Below are 12,121 nucleotides of genomic sequence, written 5' to 3' on the forward strand. Positions count from 1 at the left end.
GGAATGTGTTTGGGGGTGAGGGGGTGTGACGAGTGAGGGGTGGAGGGATGTTCTTTGTTTTATTAATGTTTTAAATAATTTCAACACCGTGCTAGAGCACAGATGCAGGCCTTCCACCCAGCTCGCCTCTGCACTTGGCAGCCCCTGTACTCGTTTCGGCAACCAGCGGGCTTGACTTCTAATCCAGCCTGTCTCCCGGAATGAAAATCCGGCGTCCTGTGCCTGTTTTTGCCAGGTTGGTTTGGTAAAGCCACGAAATGCCCCATCCTGGGCATGAAAACTCGGCCAGACTCTTGGCAAAGGAATTTCCCTTAAGCTCCTTGTTGGATGCATTAGTGACTATCTTATATTGGTGAGCTCTATTTGGAGTCCCCCACAAGTAGAAACAACTTCTCCATTTCGACCCTATCGAATCCTTTCATAATCTTAAAGACCTGTTATATCACTTTTCTAGTGAAGAGTCCCAACCTGTTCTGTGTTTTACCCGATAGTTATAAATTGCTATGCTATGCTTAGATAGTTTGGGTTATGAATATTTCCAAAACAGCATATGCAGTTACAAGAAAAACTGGATGCATGCTCCAATGTCTTGCAGTAGCATGCAGAGGGAGAGCAGGCAATGAGGTATTTTTTTGAACTATTTCAATCTGTCTTTACAGTGCATTTTACATTTATTGCTGGTAATTGTGAAACTTGGACTTTTTTTTTTGGAGATAGGATCAGGAGACTTATTATAATCCGGTTCAGAGCCACGTTGTCTGGAGGTGTGCAGTCTTTCAGATGAGATGTTAAACTATCTGTCCCATGGCTTAATTCAAAGAAAAGTCAGATAATGTGGTCTGGCCAACACACGTATGTCAGAAACAGATTATTCCTTAATTTGTTGGCTGCTCCTTGCTGTGCACAAAATTGCTGCTGTATTTGTCTAAAGAAAAGGAAGAAAAAAATCTTCCATTTGCATTCCGCCTTTCAGGATTTCAGGACATCCCAAAGCACTTTACAAATATTGAAGTACTTTGGAGTCTCATTACTATGGTAATGTGTGAAACATCGCAGCCAACTGGGGCACTAAGAGGTTCCACAAGCTATGAGATAATAACCAGACAATCTGTTTTTGTGGTGTTGGTTGAGGGATAAACATTAGCCGGGACACCAGAGCTCCCTTGTTCCTCTGTGAGCTACTGCCATGGGATGTTTTGCTGAGAGGTCAGACGGGCTTCAGTTTAACTGTCCCCCAAAAAACAGCACCTCCAACTGTGCAGATCTCTCTCAGTACTACACTGCCGTGTCAGCATGGATTTTGTGTTCATGTTCTGGAGTGGGGTTTGGACGGACAACTTTCTGACCTGGAGGTGAGTTCTACCAACTGAACATAGTTGCTACAAAATTACAGTAATTAAGTTCAGATATAGAGCAAACCTATTGGCTGTGAAGTACTTTGGGCGATCTCAAGCATGTGAAAGACACTATATAAATGCAAGTTCTTTCTTTCAAGTGCCTTTTTGTCAGTTTACACATTTACAAGTTTTATGTTGCCACGTGATCAGTATTTTTAAAAGCTTTAAAGCTCACATTATAAGAAGCACGGTGATATCCTGATTAAGTCTGAGTCATTGATAAATCATGCTCAGCTAGCCATCTCTTGTCTGTCCTCAGGCAAACGCCCAAAAGTTCTCATAAGAACAGATAGAGTCAGCTGATGTCTGTGAGTTTCTGTCTCCTGTTCCACCTATTGCTCAGTCTTCAACCTTAATTAATTCTGAGGAATTTAAGACTATGGCACTCCTTACCTTCCTCATTTCTTCCTTACTCAGCTAGACTTGTAAAAAAAATACAAATGTTAGCCTGATCACCACTTCCTGATTAACCTGGTCTTCTCAGTGCTTCCAAGCTCATTCATGTATGCTGCTATACGTTGTGGATGTGCAAATCTATCCAGTTATGCTGGCGTTATGAATGGACTACCAAAAGCAATACTGCTTTCAAGTTAGACAATCTGGCCAGTATAACTGTGGCTAATACTATTATGAATAAGGTCACTTACTGCTCAAGTCGCTGAACATTACAGTGTTCCATGGTTCTGAAGTCACATTTATCACTCATTTCTGTCTTGAGCAGATAAGGGGACAACATCTGTGCAACTGGCTTTGTGAAAGGGCACTGTTATCGCACTGAGAAAAAAGATCCCTGATTATGGTAACAGCTTAGAATGGTCTCAACTATTATCAACAGGAACACGTATCCAGAGCAACACTGGAATGGAGAGCAACATCGAGAACAAGAAGAGTATTCAGAGCACCACAGGTATCCAGGGCAACACTCAGATCCAGAGCAACAGGGGTATTCAGAGCAACAGGAGCTGAATAAAACATAGCATTTTGGTGGGTGGGAGTCAGACCCCCGTAAATGGGTGGCTCACCGACTCCTGCCCCCGTCTCCCACCGTATAACATAGCAACAATCCAATTAATGGCCGCCAGGCTGGTTTCCAGCCCGTGACATTGCTTGAGTGTCGTTTCCCTGCCAATCGGAGATGGAGGGTGGGATGTCCGGCGTCCGGATTTGCAGGCTGTGACCCAGCAGGAGGTCACGGCCACGAATTTAAAGGGCCACCTGGCACGGGAGTCAGAAGGAAGGAGGAAAACTTGGACTTTGGCAAGATTTACAAGCCATTGGCTCAATGCTTTTGGCAGGCAATACATACGGCACATATTGCAAACATCAGCATAATGCGGAGCAGCTGAATTGTTATTCTATTTCTTCCTCCATAGTTGGCAGAGGGAAGGAAGCAAGGGGAGAGAGAGGAAAGAATGTGCCGAACTGCTCCATGTTTTTATGACGACTCTTACAAGCCCCCCTCCAAGCTGTGACCACCAGGCGTGAAGTTCTAACGCAAGTGGGAAGGAAGAGAAGACAATCACCAGAGCTGCCTGGGCGGAAGTGCTCACAAAGGTCAGCAGCCTCGGTGTGGTGCCTCGAAGCTGGAGGCAATGCTGAAAAAGGCTGAATGACCTTTTGAGATCCCGCAAGGGTGAATAATTCTTCACTCTGCTCATCAATGCTGATGGAAGGTAAAGGGAAGGCTCGTTAAGAATCATACCTTGTGAATACCTCAGAAGACTGAGGCAGCATTATGTACAAATCACACTGATCTTGGCCCTGATGCCTATGTGGCACGTGGAACCTCAATGTGGTTGCTTGGGTGGGGGTGGGAGTGGAGGGTGGGGGGGTGGCGCTGTGGGGTGGGTCTTAGAATAGTGGATGATACACAGCGTATTGTCTGCCAATCATTGTGCAGAATATGTTTAATGTGGGAAAATGTGAAGTTATTCACTTTGGCAGGAAGAACAAAAAAGCAGAGTATTACTTAAATGGAGAACAGCTGCATAATTCTGAGGTGCAGAGGGATCTAGGTGTTCTAGTACATGAGTTACAAAAAGTTAGTATACTACAGCTAATTAAGAAGGCTAATGGAATGCTATCCTTTATTATGAGAGGGATTGAACATAAAAGTAAGGATGTTATGTTTCAGTTATACAGGGCATTGGTGATACCGCACCTCGAATTCTGTGTGCAGTTTTGGTCTCCTTATTTAAGGAGGGATGTAAATGCATTGGAGGCGGTTCAAAGGAGGTTTACTAGATTGAAGCCTGGAATGAGTGGGTTGCCTTATGAGGAAAGGCTGGGCAGGTTGGGCTTGTTTCCACTGGAGTTTAGAAGAGTGAGGGGTGATTTGATTGAAGTATACAAGATCCTGAACGGCCTTGACAAGGTGAACGTCAAAAGGATGTTTCCTCTTGTGGATGAGTCTAGAATTATGGGGCACTGTTTTAAGATTAGGGGCCGCCCTTTTAGGATAGAGATGAGGAGAAATGTTTTCTCTCAAAGGGTTGTGCGACTTTGGAACTCTCTGCCTCAGAAGGTGGAAGCGGGGTCATTGAATATTTTTAAGGCAGATGTAGATAGATTCCTGTTCTGCAAGGGAATCAAAGGTTATCGGGGATAGATGGGAATGTGCAATTCGAAACACAAGAAGATCAGCCATGATCTTATTGAATGGCGGAGCAGGCTCGAGGGGCCGATTGCTCTGCTCCTGTTCCTATTTCTTATGTTCTTATGTATTCCTCACATTACATGGAACTCTGAAGAAATTATTCGCTCTGAGAATGGAAATCATAGCACTGTCACACCTCATTGCAGGAAAAGCGGACCCACAATGCCAGGGAGAGGAACAGAGCTGACACGTTGATCCTCACCCTGCTGGAGGAGGAGGTTCTGAAGTTGTCCTCGACTGAATGGAACCGGTCAATTGGCAGAGGTAAAATTGGAGGAAGACCTCGGGCAGTGAGATTGCAAGGGGCATTATCCAAATTTGGGACAGAGATGGGGAGAGGGCTAGGGGGAGGGTGTATGATGCCTGGCATGCTTATATCAATTAAAACTTGTTGTTTTATGCATTCAAAGGTTTGAATGCTTCCTGATGGAAAGCGTGTGAGGATGTTTTAAGTAGTTTAATGGCTGCAAGGTGTCATTTCTCATAATCCATGTAGTGCTGAGGAAACTGAATCTTATGTTCTTGCACACTCCATGAAGGTTGCAAAAGGCCAAGGAACGTCCTTTTTTCTGGGTCTACTGCGCAGGTGGACCATCAGCTGCTGTAACCACCAGCCCTGAGAGACCCACACCAGCCTTTGAGGGGGAGGAGGAATCTTCGGAGGCCACAGCGTCGCATCTTCTCCCAGCACCAAGTGCAGTTACTGGCACCTCGGTAGCGATCAGCGTGGCAGAAAGAGGGCAGGCGCAATTCTGGTGATGGCACTTCACAGTTGCATGTGCAGCTGCTAGAGATTGTGGTGGAGAAGGCCTCAGGCAGTCAGAGGAGTGTCCAGGGTGACCTGGAGACTGATTCCAAGTCAGATGATGAGCCTCTGAAGTCATGCGTAAGGCACCGGATATTGGATGCCCAGGGCGAGGTGTGTGGAGATTTGACGGGTATACCAGAGGGGTTGAGTGCTCTGGCAAGGACAGTGGAGGTGTCTATCTAGGCCATGTGCACTGCAATCACCCATCCTTCAGGGCTTCAAACTTCCTCCATGGACAGACATGGAAGAGCATAGCGCTTCCCATCGGGCGTCACGCTGGGCGGGCCTTAATTGGCCCGCCCACGTAAAATGGCGGCAGGGTCCATTTCAGTGGCGGTGATCATCTGCCCGCCCGCCACCGTGTCAGTCGGGCCCGCCCGCCTGTCAAGGGCAAAATTCAGCCCTGTGTCTCATCCCCTCCCTATATACTCAATTGGCAGCATAAGTCCTTGCTCTACACCTCTGGTTGTAGCATCATGCCCTCAGCAGCATTTTGCTCCAGCGCAGGTCTGGGGCATCCCGAGGGCATCCTGCCCCTGACCACCTGGCCTTCTCCCCCTCCCACTCAATGACCTCCTCCACCTCTGAATTGGAAGATGTGTCTCCCATGGAGACCACGATCCCCATGTTGTTCAAACCAAACAGACTGAGGTGCAGTTGAGGCACCAAGTGCACATGTCTCCAGGCTCATTCAAGCCTTAAAACAGCAAAGGTATACACTAGAACCACACCTTTAAATAGCGAATGATAACAAAACTAACAGCAGCCTGAACTGTTGAGGTTAAATAAAGGACCCATCCGTTGCCTTTAAACCCACCTTGACATTCATTCATTGCAAAAAGCAAGTTCCCCCTGGTGTTCTTCAATCTCGCTAACTGTATTATAGCAGCCAGGATGGATTATGACAGTCAATTGCACTCTTAATAAGCTTAAATATCCAATTGTCACCAATTTGAAGATGGTGGTTGGGCTCTCGACTCCTAGGGTTGCCTGCCTAGCGTATTATCACGTTCCGGCGGGATGATGTCAAAAATGTGAGCTGACGTCACTGCACCTAATAATATATCAGTGCAGGCACAGTGCAGCCTGTTCCCGCTGTGTATTATTCAGCCCAGGGATATTCAGAGCAATGCTGGTATCCAGTGTGCTGTCAGACTGAGGGATTCTGATGTTCATTGTACTAAAGACTTTGCTGAAGAGTTTAAGCAAGTGCCATCTACCCAGGAAAGTTTCTGAATGAATCCTGCCCTGTTTTTAAACTCTTTGAAAAATATATAATTAAAAAGATCAGCCTCACGGTGTGACGCCATTTTGGATCCTGCTCAAAGCATTAGCTCATTCTTCACACATGTTCTTTGACACTTTTACTGTGTTTTACTGCGAATTTTCTTTTAAGATCTGTTTGCAATGAAAGACAACTCCTAATAAAACTTGAAACTGACTGGCTCTATAAGAGACAAAACTTGACACCTGAGAGAGCAGTAATAGGAATCAGGCCTTTCACCAAGGGCTCAGCTTGGCTACCCTTCAGCTTGTTTTGGAAACCTCCCAGACACAGAAGATTACGGGTCGATTTTCAAAGTCAAATAAATCCTAAAGTTCACAGGTGTGGCAACAGTGGCCTTCTCTCCTCTTCCAAACATGAACTTATGTTACAGCTCATAGGTAAAAAGATCCTGACATTTAGGAAATTGGAAACACAGAGTGTGAAGTTGTTACAGCTGTCTTGGCTCCCATTTGCTGTTTGTTTTGGATCCTTCCTAAGAATCATTGCCTTCCTTATGACAAGAGAAAGTGCATTAGCGTAACATAGCTCAAAGCAAGGGGCTGGAGATCAAAGCTGAACTACAAATTAGTAGCCCGTAACCAAATCAGACATTTTTTTCTGAGTAATTATCAGATGCTTTAACATCAGGGGTTTCATTTTTAGGCCCTGCTGGACCAGGATCAGAGGAAGGTGGGCAATAAAAATTGTACCACCCGTGGTGTGCTGGCTCCCCAGCTCCATCCAGCCCCTAGGTCATCGAGGTGGGATGGGGTTTGGCAGGCCTACCCACTCACATGTCGGGGTAACCAATCAGGTTCACTAAGAACAACTTAAGGCTAATTAAAGGAGACCGACGGACATTTTCCAGTCAACTTCCAGGAGCCCGAAGGCAGCAGGGGCCAATTATACCGCCTGGAGGCAGCCACCCCACACCCCCTCCCCACCACAATGGAAGACTCCAGGCCGGCCTAGAGACCCTCCCTGCCTGCCTGCCTGAGTGCAACAGCATAATCAAGGGAGCAAAGGTTACGGGGAGAAGGCGGGAGAATGGGATTGAGAAACTTATCAGCCATGATTGAATGGCGGAGCAGACTCGATGGACCAAATGGCCTAATTTCTGCTCCTATGTCTTATGGTCTTATAATGGTGGTCTGGCAGCAAAGGCCATTCTTTAACTTAAATTTTAAAGAGTTGGAGAGAGGGAGACTCCATCCTTAATTGGACAGCGGGGCTACCCTGTGGCCATTAAATGGCTGCCCTAGGAAAAGAACACAATAATGGAACGTTTTGCACAGGGAGCTGAATTTTACAGGCGGTGTTGGGGCCCCAATATCAGGATAAAATGCAGTTTCTGAGCCTGCACTTGCTGGCTGTGGGATCTGCTCAACAATTTTACCACAGGTAGCCTCCTAGTTGGCTGCTGTGGGCCTGCCCTCCAATTAAAGACAGTGGGTGGGCTCTTCATGCTGCCGGTCCAATCACAGCACCTGTATCTCTGAAGCTTAAGCTTCAAGGCCATCTAAAAAGGTGGTCGCTGTTGAGGAATGCAGGAGACCTCAGGCCCACAGCAGGTAAGCAAAAAAAATTTAAAAGTCATGTGGTGGTGGGGGGTGTGGGCATGGGCAGGGGGGAACATCTCCAGGAGGTTGTTAGGGCCATGGATGATGCCTGCCTTGCCCACAGCCCCTTCTTTGGCCTGTGAGACCTCCAATCAGCTGGCAGTCTCCCCATTTGGCAGGAAGTCGCACTGTCATCAGCAAAATAAAATATCCCCAACTGTGTCTTCATGTATGTAAATTGTCTGCCTGTCTCCTAGGGGCAGGCAGCCCCTTCACATCCAGTCCTGCCATCAGTAAAATGCCTTGATGGTGGGACCATATGATGGGGAGCCAATCGAACATGGCTTCCCATGATTTTACCGACCCACCATCTCTCATTCCCTCCTCCCAGGGGATGTTCAAATCCTGGTAGTGCCGACTTCTGATCCTGGGGTGGAGTTTTAAGCTCCCCTACTGGTGGATTTGAAGGCAGGGGGGCCTAGTAAAATGCAACACATGGCTTGCCCGCCACCTACCTGCCTGGCCCAACCTGTCTCCCCTTTTGCAGGGATGGTGGAGGCATTGGGTGGCCCAACCTCCCCTTGGACTTGGCCCTTAAGTGACTAATTACCCCCACCATTATTTTACCTCAGCAGGGGGAGGTCCACGCCAGATGTGTAGTCCAGTAGCTTTTACTGCACGGGTTGGTGTCAGCCAAGGTTGCGGGGGGGTGGGGGGGTTACATTCTTTGAGGGTCCCCCATTCTCAATGGAGCCGTCCGCCCAACACAATCATACCTCCCTTTAACCATCCTCTCTAGCCTCTCACACAGTCCCCCAACCTCCTCAGCCCTCTTGCTAGGGCCTGATGGTAGCCCCCCACCACCGATACACTAGGCTTACCTGAATTTCGGCCCCTATTAGCTCATCTTCGTCAAGGACTGCCTGTAGTCCCAGCAGTGGCCACCATTCAAACCTGGTGCTTCTGGGACTACAGAACTGCCAGACAATCGGATTGGCTGGCCAGCTCTCAAAGGCAGGACTTTCTCCCCAAATGGAGACCCAGCAAAGCATTAAATGGCACTGTAATGATATAAAGGCACTAATCACTCATAAGGTATTAGGTAAACATGTGTGGGTTCATTTATTAAGACGAGACACATGGGAACATTTATACATGGGCAGAAAGCTTGAAGCCATAGAGCTGCAGAGCTGTGTGTATGTGCTCTGCTTAAAAGCAAAAGCGAAACTACAACTCGATTGCATGACACATTTTCTTCTATTGATGTGATGTTGCAGTCCCTTAAAGACATATTCCAACATCCCCCTTTCTTTTGAAAGAAACTTTCTCCCTTCCAAAGAAGGATAACAATTTAAATACATGTTCATGCTTAGTTACCATTATATAGGTGTATAGAACTGATGAATCTATGTGTCTCTAAAACACAGATTTAGTATGCTGGTATGCCCAGATCTTGTATGTTAATGGTAACCTTGCCTGGAGGTGCCTTTAATTGCTCACAGTGATCTGCGGGAATGTTATTCTTGGATGTTGTTTCTGGTTGTATTTGGGATCTAGTCCTCAATGCAATCGGGCTGCACGGTGGCCAGAAGCTGGAATTGATCTGATTTGTCCTCGGTTTTGCTTCACCTTTGCACCTTTGTACGTAATAGCTTCACAGGACCTTGGTTTCCAACAAATCCTTACCCCCTTGGCTGGCTGCCATAAACCTTTTGTGGGATCCTGGATGCAAACTTGTTGTTCCCAACTCTAAACTTGGCAATTCTGTAGCCGCCTTTTTATCACCCTCGCTGGTTATCTTCTCTTGCAGTTTTAAAAGTTGCTCTCTAGTTTCTAAGAGAGTGGAATGGGTAAGAATAGGTAAATTGGTAAGCACTGGCCTGCCTAATATGAGCTCTGCCGGTGATGGAATAGTTGCACTTAAATGTGTCATTCTTAGATGTAACATTGCAATGTGTATATCTTGCTTTGTCTGTCTACATCTGAGAATTAGGGATTTCATCATGCGAATCATTTGTTCAGTTAGGCCATTAGATTTAGGCTAATGAGGAGAAGAAGTAGTATGATCGATATTCCACTTCTCACACATATTCTGAAATGGCTTAGTATTAAATTGCGGACTATTATCTGTAATGAACTCTCAAGACACACCAAATAAACTGAAAATAGCACTTTGAGAGTGCGCAACAGTTGTGCTTGACTTATTGTGCAACTGTCGAATAATGGGGTGCTTGGAAAATTGTTGGCAATGAGGATGATGAGGTCAGTGCCATGGACATGAAAGAGGTTGAATGCGATTTTGGACCAAGGATGGATAGGAACGTCATACGGAATCAATGGTTCTTTGTGCTGACTTGGCTTATGCTCTTGACGTGCCTCGTATTTCTTGACGCTAACTTCAATCTCATTGTTCATACTCAGCCAATAGGCTATCTTGCAAGTCTTCTTGTTTGACCTATGCCCATGTGTGAGTGATGACATTATTGAAGAATATCAGGTTGCAAAGATTCTGGTATGACAGCCTGCCTGCCTGTAAAAACAACTCACCGGGAGATGCCCAGTTAATCCCAATAAGGCCAGGATAGTCTTACATGTTCACGGATATGTTGCCCATCCTTCAATGATGGTTTTCTGCAGTTTCTGTAGTGTCGAATCTTTTGCCGTTTCTTCTTGAAGCTGTCAGCATTTGCATTGCACAAAATTTACCAGATAAATTTGGAGAGCATCTTCAATTTTGATGTCAATGAAATCAACTTGTAGATCCAAGGATACATCTTCTGTTTTCACTGGGTTAGGCAATCTGCTAAGTATATCTAATGTGACCATCAAGTTCATGGCTTGTACCTAATCTCACAGTTGTAACCTTGAATCTTTATCAAGAGATGTTGCAGTATTTGTGGTGCACTGGTCAATGGTTTTCATCAAATCACCTCCAGTGGCCTATGGTCTGTCTCTGCCACAAATCTTTTGCCAAATAGATAGGTGTGAAACCGCATGATCCCAAACTGCTCAATGTTGGAGTAGTTGGACTGCGTTGCAGACAGAGATTTTAAAGCTAATTTTTGTAGTATGCATGATTCCAGACCCTACTGTGAGGCATCTATCTCTGGAGTAGTTGTCTCCCTAGAATCGTAAAATTGCAAAGTCAATGTTCCTGATAATGGCTGATTTAGTGGTGATCTCCATGCCACAGGAAAGGCATACCCTTTCTCAACAATCCCCTTAGCGATGAAGACTTTTGAGCGAAATTGGGAATATAAGGAGATAAGAAATTAAAGGGAACTAGACATCTTTGAAGATTATCCTTATCTTGGGAATTTGACATGGCTTTAATATCCTCTATTTTACTTGGATCGGGTGGATGCCAGCACTGGAGTCAATAGAACTGAAGAAATTGATATGCTGCACGTTGATGGCACATTTCAGACTGTTGGACAGCAAACCTTCATCAATAAGTACAGATTGTGGTCATGTTCTTGCTTTGTTCTGCCCCCAACAGCACTGTCATCAGAGATACAGATGCAACCTGCCATGGTGCATGCAGTATGGTCCATGTGAGCTTGAAAGTGACCCTGGCTAACAGGGGAGGCGATGGTGGAGTGGTATGGATGGTGGATGGTGGCTGGACTAGTTATCCAGAGGCCCAGAGTAATGCTATGTGGACCCAGGTTTGAATCCCATCATGGCAGATGGTGGAATTTGAATTCAATATATGGGATCAAAAGTCTAATGATGACCATGGAACCATTGTTGATTGTTGTAAAAACCCACCTGGTTCACTAATGTCCTTTAGGGAAGGAAATCCGCTGTCCTTACCTGGTCCAATCCACATGTGGCTCCAGACCCACAGCAATGTGGTTGCTCTCTGAAATGTCCTAGCAAGCCACTCAGTTGTAACAAACCACGACAAAGTTACAAAAAAGGAAAGAAACTAGACAGACCACCCGGCACCGGAAACAACAACGGCAATCTCAGCTCTGTCGACCCGGCAAGGTCCTTCTTATGAGGAGTCGTGCCAAAATTGGGAGAGCTGTCTCACAGACAAATCAAGCAACAGCCTGACATAGTCATCCTCACAGAATCATACCTTACAGATAATGTCCCAGACACCACCATCACCGTCCCTGGGGTATGTCCTGTCCCACTGGCAGAGGTGGCAGCACAGTGGGTATACAGTCAGGAGGGAGCTACCCAGGGAGTCCTCAACGTCAACACCAGACCCCATGAAGTCTCATGGCATCAGTTCAAACATAGGTAAGGAAACCTCCTGCTGATTACCACGTACAACCCTCCCTCAGCTGCTGAATCAATGCTCCTCCATGTTTAACATCACTTGGAGGAAGCACTGAGGGTGGCAAGGGCACAGAATGTACTCCGGTTGGGGGACTTTAATGTCCATTACCTAGAGTGGCTTGGTAGCACCACTACAGACCA

This window comes from Cetorhinus maximus, chromosome 3 (assembly GCF_964194155.1).
Source record: "Cetorhinus maximus chromosome 3, sCetMax3.hap1.1, whole genome shotgun sequence".
NCBI lineage: Eukaryota > Metazoa > Chordata > Chondrichthyes > Lamniformes > Cetorhinidae > Cetorhinus > Cetorhinus maximus.